Source organism: Ursus americanus, chromosome 4 (assembly GCF_024610735.1).
Source record: "Ursus americanus isolate L20-20 chromosome 4, mUrsAme1.1.p, whole genome shotgun sequence".
Lineage (NCBI taxonomy): Eukaryota > Metazoa > Chordata > Mammalia > Carnivora > Ursidae > Ursus > Ursus americanus.
This window is the reverse complement of record NC_142130.1, coordinates 83204725-83217428: the sequence shown is the minus strand read 5'-3', so window position 1 is coordinate 83217428 and position 12704 is coordinate 83204725. Positions and strand designations below refer to the sequence as shown.

The 12704-nt window shown below is 36.8% G+C and overlaps 1 long non-coding RNA gene across 1 annotated transcript in view; it reads right to left on the bottom strand.

Annotated features, from left to right (window-relative positions):
- LOC148110280 (uncharacterized) overlaps positions 1-7252 on the bottom strand; it is a 31459-nt gene extending 24207 nt beyond the window's left edge. The window contains exon 1 of the long non-coding RNA XR_015724249.1: positions 7159-7252. This is a non-coding gene — a long non-coding RNA (uncharacterized LOC148110280). The remainder of the gene's footprint in view (positions 1-7158) is intronic.
- Positions 7253-12704: the final 5452 nt, after the last annotated feature.

Here is a 12704-nt window from a genome sequence, read left to right as displayed (position 1 = left end):
CACTGGCTATATAAAGGTACCACTTCCCATTTCTATGACCCTTGAAATGACTCAAAATTTGATCATGAAAAATAAAATACATGATTACCAGGAAAAATAAAATAAATGCTAAGATTCGTGCCACCCTACACCACTGTGGGGATATTAAGCTATGCTTTTGGCTGGTGTGTGGACTACACATCCCAAGAATTCTTGTTGTACAATGGAATGTACCATTTGGCAGGCCCGCAGATTTGCATCTACTAGTTCAACAGCTGCATCTTGATGTGTGTTCCCAATTGAAAGACAGGCTCAAGAGCAGAAATTCTTAGCTGCTTCCAAGATAGACTAAAGGAAGGAATCAACATAGTTGGACATGAACATCTGTTCTTGCTGACATCAATGAAATAAACAAACTACTTGGCAAGCCATCTGTGTCTGGGTTGTGGTAGAAGGATGATGAGTCAAAGCACCCCCCAAAAATGAACCTGAAGCAAAGTTTCTGTAGTAACACTTCAGGAAAGGGTGCAATTCCAGGTCATCAAGGTTGAGGTGACAAAGTCACATTCAAGGTGGTGTGTTACTAAGCTGGCCACAAGAAACACAGCTGGTTCCTGGATGATGTGGGATGTCTGTGGAGAAGCTAATAGAAATAATTTCCTCAAGATGACTCCTTGAGGTGGATGGGGGGGTTCAGATGGTGAGTAAATGTGAGGAAATAATACATTGGCTCTTCCATTTCTCCTGATTTTTTTGAGCAAATTTTATCCCAACAGTTTGAAATCTCCAACACTTCTGCATTATGTTACCTAAGCCACCTGACAGTAACTGGGGAGGCAAACTTCACACTGGGTTCAAGCATCTTTGCGCTGGACATTGGACTTGATATAGCTTCTGTCACAGCAGGTAAGAAAAAGACTGTGCTGTTGTTTAGGTCATGACACAGGGAGGCTGAACAGTGGCATCGTGAGATGAGACATGGGCACTGATGCAAAACCTGTACCTTTAACAAGCAGCAGAGGCCTAGGGGAAACAACTGATAATGAGCAAATACCTTAGAAAATATTATATCTCAATGGTGATAAAGAGGGGCCAACTTTCAGTCAACTACTCAATTCTTATAGAAATGAACAAGATAATTCTCCAGATTCATGCTCTATGAACCAGAATTGGTTCAACTCAGCCCAGGTAATCACTTTTAATGAATATGTATACTGTTTACTAGATCCTGCAACTGGGGCACCTTATCCAACAAGAAACCTCTTCCCTAGAATACAGAAAGGAGATCCTTTCATCAGAGAGCATCTGTCTTAGTTGATTTGGGATGCTATCACAAATTTTTGTAGACTGGGTGGCTTAAACAACAAACACTTATTGATCATGGTTCTGGAATCTGGATGTCTAAGATCAGGGTGCCAAAATGGTTGGGTTCTTGTTGAAAGTGCTCCTCCTGGGTCACAGATGGTGACCTTCTTGCTATATCCTCCTGTGGCAGGGAGAGAGAGACTAAGGGAGCAAGCTCTCTGCTGCCTTTTCTTTTGAGGTTGTCACTCATCTGTCATGAGGGCTCCCCTCTCATTACCTCATTACCTCCCAAAGGCCCCATCTCCAAATATCATCACATTGGGGATTAGGGTTTCAACATATGAATTGGGGGGGGGGCGCACGGACACAAATATTCAGTTTATAGCAGTGACCTCCAGCATCCATGCCCACATTTCCATTGATATTCAATATCTCCTGGAACCACCACCTCCATGCTACACAGACTTTATCTCCATATAGTCTTTTCTCTTTTCTCTTTATTTCTTCTTCCTTCCTGATTCTCACCTGTGGTGGGCAGAAATTCTCATCTTCCAGACTCAGCACTTTCCTCAGTGATCCTTTGGGGTCACTACAACTTACCCTGAGAACGTATTTTCAAAGGGGCATTGTGCCCCAGGCAGAATACTTTGAAAAACTTCCCTAGGAAAGTAATTTCAGAGATGATTTTAATAGGCAGGTAACTATAGACAAATTATTTTGTACTCATGTTTATTCTGTGTATTGCCAATGATGAACTATTCCAGTTTAATAAGTTAAATTGGTTGTAAAGGTAGTTTCTTCTGAGCAGAATCCTGGTGATAATTTTGTTACTTGAGGGGCACCTGGATGGCTCAGTCAGTTAAACATCTGCCTTCTGCTCAGGTCATAATCCCAGGGTCCTAGAATGGAGCCCCTTATCGGGCTCCCTGCTCAGTGGGGAGACTGCTTCTCTCTCTCTCCTTCCCACTGTGTTCTCTGTCACTATCTGTCTCTCTCAAATAAATAAAATCTTTAAAAAAATTGTTACTTGAAACCAACAATGGTTTAAAGGCATAAAATAGCTGGGTTGATTGTTATAGAAGACATTAAGATAAGTAAATATTATTGTCATCCTCTGAAGCCATAGGTGAAAACCCAAGTGATCAGGTGTGGTGGAGAGGAAATGAGGTCCTACTGAAGTAGACAAAGCATGATGCTTGGCAATGGTTGTCAGCCACTGAGGAACCATTGGTGTTAAGATCTCTTTTTTTAATAATAATTTTTTATTATGTTATGTCAGTACATCCTTAGTTTTTGATGTAGTGTTCCATGATTCATTATGGCGTTAAGACCTCTTAACTCAAAGCGGAAGCAGGTGGTGCCATGTTTGGAATACAAGACTGAAGTTTTGAGATCTTCAGTGAATTGTGTTGAATGCTGTGTTAAAATTCTCCACACATTTACTGACTTTAGGACTTAAAGGCTTTCAATGTAGACTGTAAATTCTACAAATCAGAATTTTTTTCCTCCAGTGCATTCAGACTTCACGTATTAGATTATTACATTATTTGTACAATGATTGATATATACCAGATTATTTACTCTTTATAAAAACCCCATGTGGTGTGTAGCATTATTACAGTTTACTAATGAAATAATTGGGGCAGAAAGAATTTAAGTAAATTATCTAAGATTATTTAGAATATGTATTAAATTGGAGACTTAAACTCAGTCAATAAAAGCTTTCACCTGATTTCTTCTTAACTTCAACCTGTGACTTTTCCCTTTGTTGATTTTACTCTCTATCCTTTATCGTAAACCATAACCATAAGTATAACAATTTCTGAATACCGTGAGTTCTTCTAGTGAATCATCAAGTCTTAGAACCCTAGACACAAAACCCAAAAAGTAAAAACTAGTCTCTCATACAGAATTAGGCAAGACTAAATTCTAATGATGGCCTTGAGTTTGTGCAATGCTTCAGTCTTTTTCTAACCAACAATTGACAGAAATCTTTAATGGTTTTGGTCAATGTTGAAACACTGGAATGAAATGTTCATGTACTTCCCAAACACTGATGCTAACACACCCAGATGATGGGCCTTCTTACCGTTCTTTCAGCAAGCTCTCCTTTAAGAACACACTTTTGAAAGGTGAGATGTAGTATTCTGTGGTCATGTTCTCCCTAACACAACATCCATGGTTTGAACTACCTCCTGTCTGCCATAGCAAGGCTCCTGAATGTCATAAACTCTCAAGCATCTCTGGATATCACCAATTACAATATTTATATCATCTGACCTTTCTCCCACCTATTACACACACATGCACACACGCACAAACACACACTTTTTCTACTTTCCTCTCCATCATCTCTGAAGAAAAAAAAAAAGTTCAGAAATGGGCAGAGATTTGCAAAAAATAAAAGTCTTGAAAATTATTTTCTCTTGAATTCAAAGTACCATTAGCCCCTTTTCCAAGTTCTGGTTCATTTTAACATTTCACTATCAAAATGAATACTTCTTGTATAACTGGTTGATTCCCCAGTTTTAAAGAAATCTAGTCTTAAATAAGGTGAAGAAACACCATTTGTGGTCTAAATTACACAGCGCTGCTGTTTCTCATAGTTAAAAGCATTTTCTTGACAGGTCTTATAACAGTCTGACCTCTGCAGCCAGATGATTTGGGGCAAACTAGAAAGTCAAACTTACGTAAAGTTAGGTTATCATGTTCATTTCTCCTTTCCAAGATATGTCCCTTTTATACATAACATTTTTTTAGTGGTTTAATTCCTTTTATTCATTGCTGTCCTAGGGGAGTAAGAACTAAAGAAGTAAGGGTCATGACATGCTGGTAATATAACATGTTACAAAAAGATAAAATACAGTTATGTAATCCACCAGTTGCACATGATGCACTCCAGTTCCTCACATTGAACAAATTGCTTGTAGCAGTATGCTGTGAATAGATTCAGACACAGCCTCGAGATTTGCACAGTCCAATCAGATTAAGAGTTGTATGCTCCAATAAGCCAGGAGAAAAGGAAAGAATTAAAAATCCTGCTAATGATTTTTAGCCAGTGGATAGGAAGACATTTACATATCTTAAAAGGCAAAGAAATACAAATTCAGGTACATGTATATACAACATTTAATAACAGAAGATATCAGAGAGACCTTGCCATGCCTTATCCTCAGTTGCAGTTATAAAGCCAAAGTTGGATTTAACTTTGTTGAACTGACATGAGGAACAAGTCATTTGTTATCCACCAAAGTATTTGCTCAAGATTAAGAGCTGTATGTGGATGCTCCCAAGAGTGCCAAGTACAACAGAACTGAATCTTATTCATCCAAATGACTAGTTATGCACTGTGGTGCATACTACAATCTCAAATTCAAGTTTATAGCCTGCATATGAAAGATGCATTACCATCTTTGATTCTTATATACTAAGCATGTTCTTAATTCCCTTTGCCCCCTTGTAATTACTGATATGGAAAATATACAGGATGCTTCAACGCTGAAATAATTTTTAAATATTTTGGATTTTATTAATAGAAAGGTCCTTCTGGAAATAATTTTTGGTCAGAATCTAGATTAGAGTAAGCAGTATATTCAGGTGAAAGTCGAACCCTTGATGAAGTCAACTAATCTGATGAAAATCTCTCTCAAGAATATAGAATTAAGTCAAGCAGAGATTTACTAAAAGAAGCTTCCCAATCTTGCATGCTTATTTCCATTCATATTATCCACAAATGGGACAGAGTCACCTCTGTTTGTTAAACAGTCAAGAACTTTGTCTGTAGCTTGATGATCTTGGCCCTAGTGGCTGCTTCTCCCAAACAGATTTTCATACGAGTTTTAGTTCCTGCTTTCTCAGAAACTTCGGCGACTGTATTACTCTCTCCAGCCACTGGGCCTTTTAGACCCCCATTCCTTCTAGAGCTTAGGGCATGCTTAGATGCAGTTGGGGGTTGTTGAAACACACTATGTCAACTTTTCTTTCAAGCTTTTTGATAACCATCCCATCCATCTTTTTTCCCTATCCTGGTTTTGATTTCTAATTTCCTGGAAGTCCTTTCAACCCCTCTCAGCCGTTCACTACCCAGCTGAGATAGGGTGTTTCAGAAAATTTCTTCCAACCAATGTCCTCTCTACCCTTACCAAAAATCTCTTTTTACTGTCCAGGCAAACTAGAAAGAATCTGACATTTAGTTTAATTTAATATACATTTATATTCATTTATAAATAATTATTATATTTATATTTTTTCATTTAAACTAATGTGCTAATATATTATATATTATCCATATAGAAATATTTATATATTAATAGAGAAAATTGTCTTTACTTAAATCAGTGGCCCTCAAACTAAGCTGTATATTAGAAATACCTAGGGAACTTGAAAATATGTGATCAAGGCCGAAGTCTCATCCCTAGAGATTCTGATGTAATTGGTTTAGGATCATATGCATCTTGTAAAAATTCTCCTGGTGAGTTCAATGTATAGTTAGCATTGAGAATCATTGCCCTAAAAATATGTCTCTTTAAATGAATTTTCTATGAAACAGCTTAAATACCTGTCCTTTCATTTAGGGGTCTCTGTGATTCTTCAAAGTAATTTAAGAAAGTTGCCTCTTCTGGCAGCAGAGAAGATGAGCTGTCCTGGGATTCTCTCCATTGATTTCTTTCTGTTTCTTTCTTCTGCTTTGAGATTGATGCCAAACTAACCATTGCCATAATCAAAATGTCTACCTTTTGTTTTCTCACAATCCCATCACTGTTTATGATATAAGGTATAGGACGTATTTAAATACAACCTTCCAAGAGTGTATAGACAAACTTCTTGATTCAAGTATCTCTGCCTCTGTCATGTCTGATTTTTTGCCTCCGGGATTTAAATTTGGCTGACAAAAAGGAAGACACAGGAAAATTTTATACTCTTAAAGGATACCTTGCAAGAGTTTCCTCCTAATAGTTCATGAAACCAAGGTTACCTATGTAAGAAAAAAGAAAAGCTGCAAAGAACTTAATTCATTCATTTGTTTAACAAATATTTATTAAACAACTATTATGAACCAAATATATTAGGTGTTAGGAAAAACATCAACAATGAAGACAATCAGGAAGTGTACGGCCCAGCAGTGAAGGATGGCCAGGGGATGGAAGGAAGCAAACACTCAACCAATGTCTATTCCAAGGTAATTGTAATAAGAATTAGGAGAAGAAATACTGGGAGGTATTCATTTGGGGAGCCTGGGGGATCAAGGAAGGGAGCATTTGAAGGAATGGCATTTAAATTGAGAATTGAAATGTGGATATAGGCAGAGAGGTTAATGGTGGGGAGAGGGATCCAGACCAAGGAAATAGATAATGTTTAGATTCAGAGGTGAGAATGAGCTTGAGGACTAAAGAAAATTATTTTTTAAAAACTGAACTCAATGTAACCAGCACAAAATAAACAGAGGGTGGTGGTGAAAGGTGTGGCTGGGCAACTAAGCAGAGGCTGGAACTCTTAGAGGCTAGAGCCCTTAGAAGTCAAATAAAAAAGGTCTGCAATGAAAAAAATAAAAATAAATGTTTGCATTGTATTTTAGGAACAATTATAATGAACTGCAGCTTTTTATTAAAAAGAAGACAATAAAAAAAGTTTTGAGAAGTTGTATTTATTATTTCTTTCTTCCTTCATTCTTCACTCACCCACTCATCCATCCATTCATTCGTTTGTTCATTTATTCATTCATATTTACTCAAATCTCACCTTCTCAAGTAGGCCTATTTTGATTCCTTTATTTAATACAGGAACCTGTCCCCACCTTCACCCCAGACCCTCCCTAACACCCTCGCTCTATAGCAGTTTTCGTTCTGCCTCCTACCAATAGAATCATTTACTTACATGTTTATTGTCTGTTGTCTGTCGCTATTCACCACTGCAAGCACCACATGAGCAGAGCTTTTCAGTGTTTGTTGCTGTATTTCAAGCAGCTCCTTAGAGCAACACCTAGGACGTAGGAGAATATGTGCTCAATAATTATTTACTCAGGACATGAATACCTCTCTTGGCTAAGTCACTTATTAAACTTTTGACCTTCATCACAAATTCACACTAGACAGTTTAAACTTAATTGAGTAGTACATAAAATAGTTTTTTTTTCTCCCTTTGTATTTTTCCAATGAAAAGTCTTAGCATTATTTATATAAGCTTTGTAACAGACATGATCATATTCTCAGCAGAGAGGTCATGGACCAAACACTCTCATCCAAGAAGATATTTTCTTTAGATCAGACTCAGGAGGTACAATATTGGCAAGTCAGCATGTACGATATTTTTCTGGGCCTGTTCTCACACATATCCATTTCTGCTCACAGTCCCCAGCATGAACTTCACATTTATGGGAGGTGATTCTTAAGTTCACATTGTGACCCCTCGTCTATGTAGCTCAGCTCAATCTGCTGTAGGTTCTGTAGCAGAAGCTCAAATGTCTTTTTTAACTCGAGATATCTGAACTGTCATTAGCCAGAAAGTGTCAGGCGTGCTTTCTAAAAGCACTGGCCCTTGTCTCCAAGAGGGTCTGCAGTGTTGACCAGTAGAGGGCAGCTGCAACTCTTCAGATTTGGTTCCATGTCCTGACCCTCAGGAAACACATGCTTCAATCATTTACAAAAAAGCGATTATTGCTTTCAGCCTATTTTTATTCCCTTTCTAAACATCCAATATTATTTATTCTTAAACTTAAGAAACATATAATAATAAAAATAAACAGATATGCAAAAAAGAGGAAAGAAAATCAATGATATTCCCTTTACTCAGAGATAACATAGCTACTATTAATATTTGATATGTAATATTCCAGTTATATATGCATATAACTTCTATTAATTTTCCAAAAGTGGACCCATGGAGTGAGCTGTATTGCACTATTTAATAATACGTCTTTAAATAAAATAAATCTGAGTCTGGAGCTGTATCTTGTTAACATCAGGAAGTGAAAGAAAGAAAGAAAGAAAGAAAGAAAGAAAGAAAGAAAGAAAGAAAGAAAGACAAAAGAAAAAGAAAGAAAGAAAGAAAGAAAGAAAGAAAGAAAGAAAGAAAGAAAGAAGAAAGAAAGAAAGAAAGAAAGAAAGAAAGAAAGAAAGAAAGAAAAGAAAGAAGTGAGAGAAAGGAAAGGAAAGCACACATTGATGGAGATATGACAAAAGGACAGAAGAACCTAATGAAAGTGCTCCCAGTGTCCAAAGCTGAAACAATTGTTCAAAAAAAGAAATAAAACAGAATAGGCATAATCCAAGGTATAAACAAATATCTGAGCTCATATGGATATCAACACATGATTGCATAAGTTAATAAAGCGTAGAGACAAATCGGCTTTGTAGAAGAATCCCAAATATTTGAAATAATTCCCCACTCCTTAAGTGTGGACTGTGCACAATGTCTTCCTTCCAAAGAGTACCACCAGTATAGAAAGAGAAGGAAAAGAATAACTTCACAGTGGAGAAACCTGACAGACATTATCTTAGCTGGATGATCAAGGTCAAAACTCAGCAAATTGTGTTGATAGTATGTTCCCCTGACATGTGTGCTAAAAATGGCACTTTACCTCTGTGACATTTCTCCCAGAACCCTACGACCTAGAAGAAATGAAGACCTGAAAAGGCTGAAAACAAATTTCAAGTCCCTGCATTTATTGATCAATTAAACATGTGGAGAAAGGGTTAAGACAAAGTTGGAAAGACAACTGAAAATGCACATCTGGATGAAAGCAGATAGTATCCATTTCTGAACAGAACACAAATGCTGGTTGCAATATATATCAATGCCAGATTTCCCTGGGTGAGGTTGCTAAACCCATTTGCTGGATAGAGTATTGCTCTGTTCTCACAGATCACCTGTGTCATAGAGCAATATCTCTCTATAAAACAGCTCAATTACAGTTTTTAAAAAATTGAAAGAAGTGAAAAATATAAGCTTGTGAATTGGAAAAACTTGGGATCAAATCCAACTCTGCTGTTTTAACTTTGGGCAAGCAAGTGAACACGCAAAATGAGGTAATATCTAAGTTACAGGGTTGTTATGAGAATTGATGAAATGATAAAGAGTTATAAGAAATTATAGTGTCCCTCATGATACCGGGATTAGAGAAATCATTATAATTATTTTTAGCTATTTGAAATGGCAGAGGGAATCTACATGCTGGCATCCTATTAACACAGGATGATGAAAGATAATCCATATCCCCAAGCCACCCATCTACTATGGACCGTTGTTCCTAAATTTAATAACCCTATTTTAATTAACTGGTTATTAAAATATCTCTTCTCTCATTAAAAAAGAAATTAAGGTCTCAGAGAGTATCAGTAGCAGTCTTCTGAACTCTATAGTAAAAAACAGAAAAAAATATCCTTTTCAGCTTTTGAAGGGTAGTTTTTTTTTTTTTAACATAGAATCTTTACATGTTTTGGCCAATCAGGTACACCACTGCTATTAAAAAGCTACATTTTCTATCAACCTTACATTATTTTTTTATTTTTTAATTTATTCTATAATTTTTTTGTTTCAAGTTTTTATTTAAATCCTAGTTAGTTAGCATATAGTATAATATTAGTCTCAGGAGTAGAATTTAGTGATTCATCATTTACATATAACACCCAATGTTCATCACAAGTGCCCTCCTTAATACTCATCACCTATTTAACCCATCCTTTACCCACCACCTCTCCAACAACCCTCGGTGTGTTCTCTATAGTTAACAGTCTGTTTTATGGCTTGCTTCTCTTTTTTCCCCCCTTATGTTCATCTGTTTTGTTTCTTAAATTCCACATATGAGTGAAATCATATAGCATTTCTTTCTCTGACAAACTTACTTAGCTTAGCAGAATACACTCTAACTCCATCCACATCATTGCAAATGGCAAGATTTCATTCTTTTTTTAAGGCTGAACAATATTCCATTGTACATATTTACCATATCATCTTTATCCATTTTTCAGTTGATGGACATTTGGGCTCTTTCCATAACTTGTCTATTGTTGATAACGCTGCTATAAACTTTGGGGTGCATGTGTCCTTCAAATCAGTATTTTTGTACCTGGTAGTGCAATTGCTGAATCATGGGGTAGTTCTATTTTTAGCTTTTTGACGAAACTCCATACTGTTCTTTAGAGTAGCCGCACCAGTTTACATTCTCACCAACAATGTAAAAGGGTCCCCTTTCTCCACATCCCTGCCAACACTTATTGTTTCCTGAGTTGATAATTTTAGTCATTCTGACAGGTGTGAGGTGGTATCTCATTGTGGTTTTGATTTTTATTTCCCCAATGATGAGTGATATTGCGCATCTATTCATGTGTCTGTTAGCCACCTGGATGTCTTCTTTGGAAAAATGTCTGTTCAGTCTTCTGCCCATTTCTTAACTGAATTATTTGATTTTTGGGTGTTGAGTTTGATAAATTCTTTATATATTTTGGATACTAACTCTTTATCAGATACGTCATTTGCAAATACCTTCTCGCATTCCATCGGTTGCCTTTTAGTTTTTTTTTTTTTAAGATTTTTTATTTATTTATGTGACAGAGAGACAGCCAGCGAGAGAGGGAACACAGCAGGAGAGTGGGAGAGGAAGAAGCAGGCTTCCAGCGGAGGAGCCTGATGTGGGGCTCGATCCCGAAACGCCAGGATCACGCCCTGAGCCGAAGACAGACTCTTAATGACTGCGCCACCCAGGCACCCCGCCTTTTAGTTTTATTGATGGTTTCCTTCTCTGTTCAGAAGCTTTTTATCTTGATGAAAGTCGCAATTGTTCATTTTTGCTTTTGTATCCCTTGCCTCCAGAAATGTGTCTAGTAAGAAGTTGCTATAGGTAATGTCAGAGAGATTGCTGCCTGTGTTCTTCTCTAGAATTTTGGTGGTTTCCTATCTCACATTTACGTCTTTCAACAATTTTGAATTTATTATTGTGTATGGTGTAAGAAAGTGGTCCAGTTTCATTCTTCTGCATATTGCTGTCCAGTTTTTACAACACCGTTTGTTGAAGAGACTGTCTTTTTTCCATTGGATATTCTTTCCTGCTTTGTCAGCACAAAACAGACACATAGATCAATGGAACAGAGTAGAAACCCCAGAAATGGACCCACGACTATATGGTCAACAAACTTTAAACAAAGCAGGAAAGACTATCCAATTGAAGGATTTTTTTAATGGCCTATCTCTTCACCTAGTCAATATCTGAAACTCTCATCAGGTAAGAAATCTCTTTCTATAGCTAAACCAGATTATCTAAAATAACATTGATTTTTTGGTTATTGTTCAAAATATCCATTCACAAATGATAGACCCTTTAAAATCTAACCATAACTGAACTTGCAGCAGAGGGTATGACTGAATGCCATAGACTCATAAGCATAGCCAAAGATGACGTGAAAAAGAAACTCTGAGAAAAGCCTGATGGGAAATATCCAATCAGGTCACTTCCTGTGGGGGGGGTATGCTAAGGCTGATGCAAATTCTAGTTGCTGTGATAGAATTCTATATGTACAGCCCATAACCTAGGGTTATTCTATTACATTTCTATAAAGGTTCACATTATTGCTGTGATACCATTCATGATGGGAAATGGCCACCTATGTCCAAAACTGATCTAGGAATTTATTGTAACCATCATTTCCAAAATAATCCCATCATAAGAAATGGCCATGTTAAAAGAAACATGTCCTTAAGGGATACTAGTATACTTTACTCCTCTCTCCTTATTTCCAGCTTATTTCTACCTCCACTTATGGACTTGATGTTCTTAATTCCAGTTTTAAGATCTGAACTAAATGTGTCTTAGAATTTGATCGAAACTGTTGTCATTTAATTGCAAGTAGTCCCACACTTCCTCTATTTTTTTTAATGTTCACTCCATGTACAACTGACCCTTGAAAACAAAGGGGTTACGAGAACCAACCTCCCACCCCCCCACCACACACACACACATAGTTGAAAGTTCACATAAAACTTCTGACTCTCTAAGAACTTAGCCACTAGTAGCCTACCATTGACAAGAATCCTTACTGATAATATAAACAATCAACATATTTTTTGGGCTATATGTATTACATATTGTATTCTTACAATAAAGTAAGTTAGAGAAAAGAAATGTTCTTAAGAGAATCATTAGGAAGAGAATATACATTTATAGTACTGTTCTGTATTTATAAAAAAAAATCTGAGTATAAGTGGATGCTTACAGTTCAAACCTGTGTTGTTCAAGAGTCAACTGCAACGGAGTTGACAAGAAGTAGATGAGATTTAAAAATCTGAGTTGACTCTGTAATCTATTAAGGTTCTTGGGGGGATGGTAAGATAAAATGAATGTATTTTGCATGTGGATTGCTTGCAAATCTTCAGAGGCCAGACTGCAAATTGTAGTGGGCAGAGTAATGGCCTCCCAGAGATGTCCACAT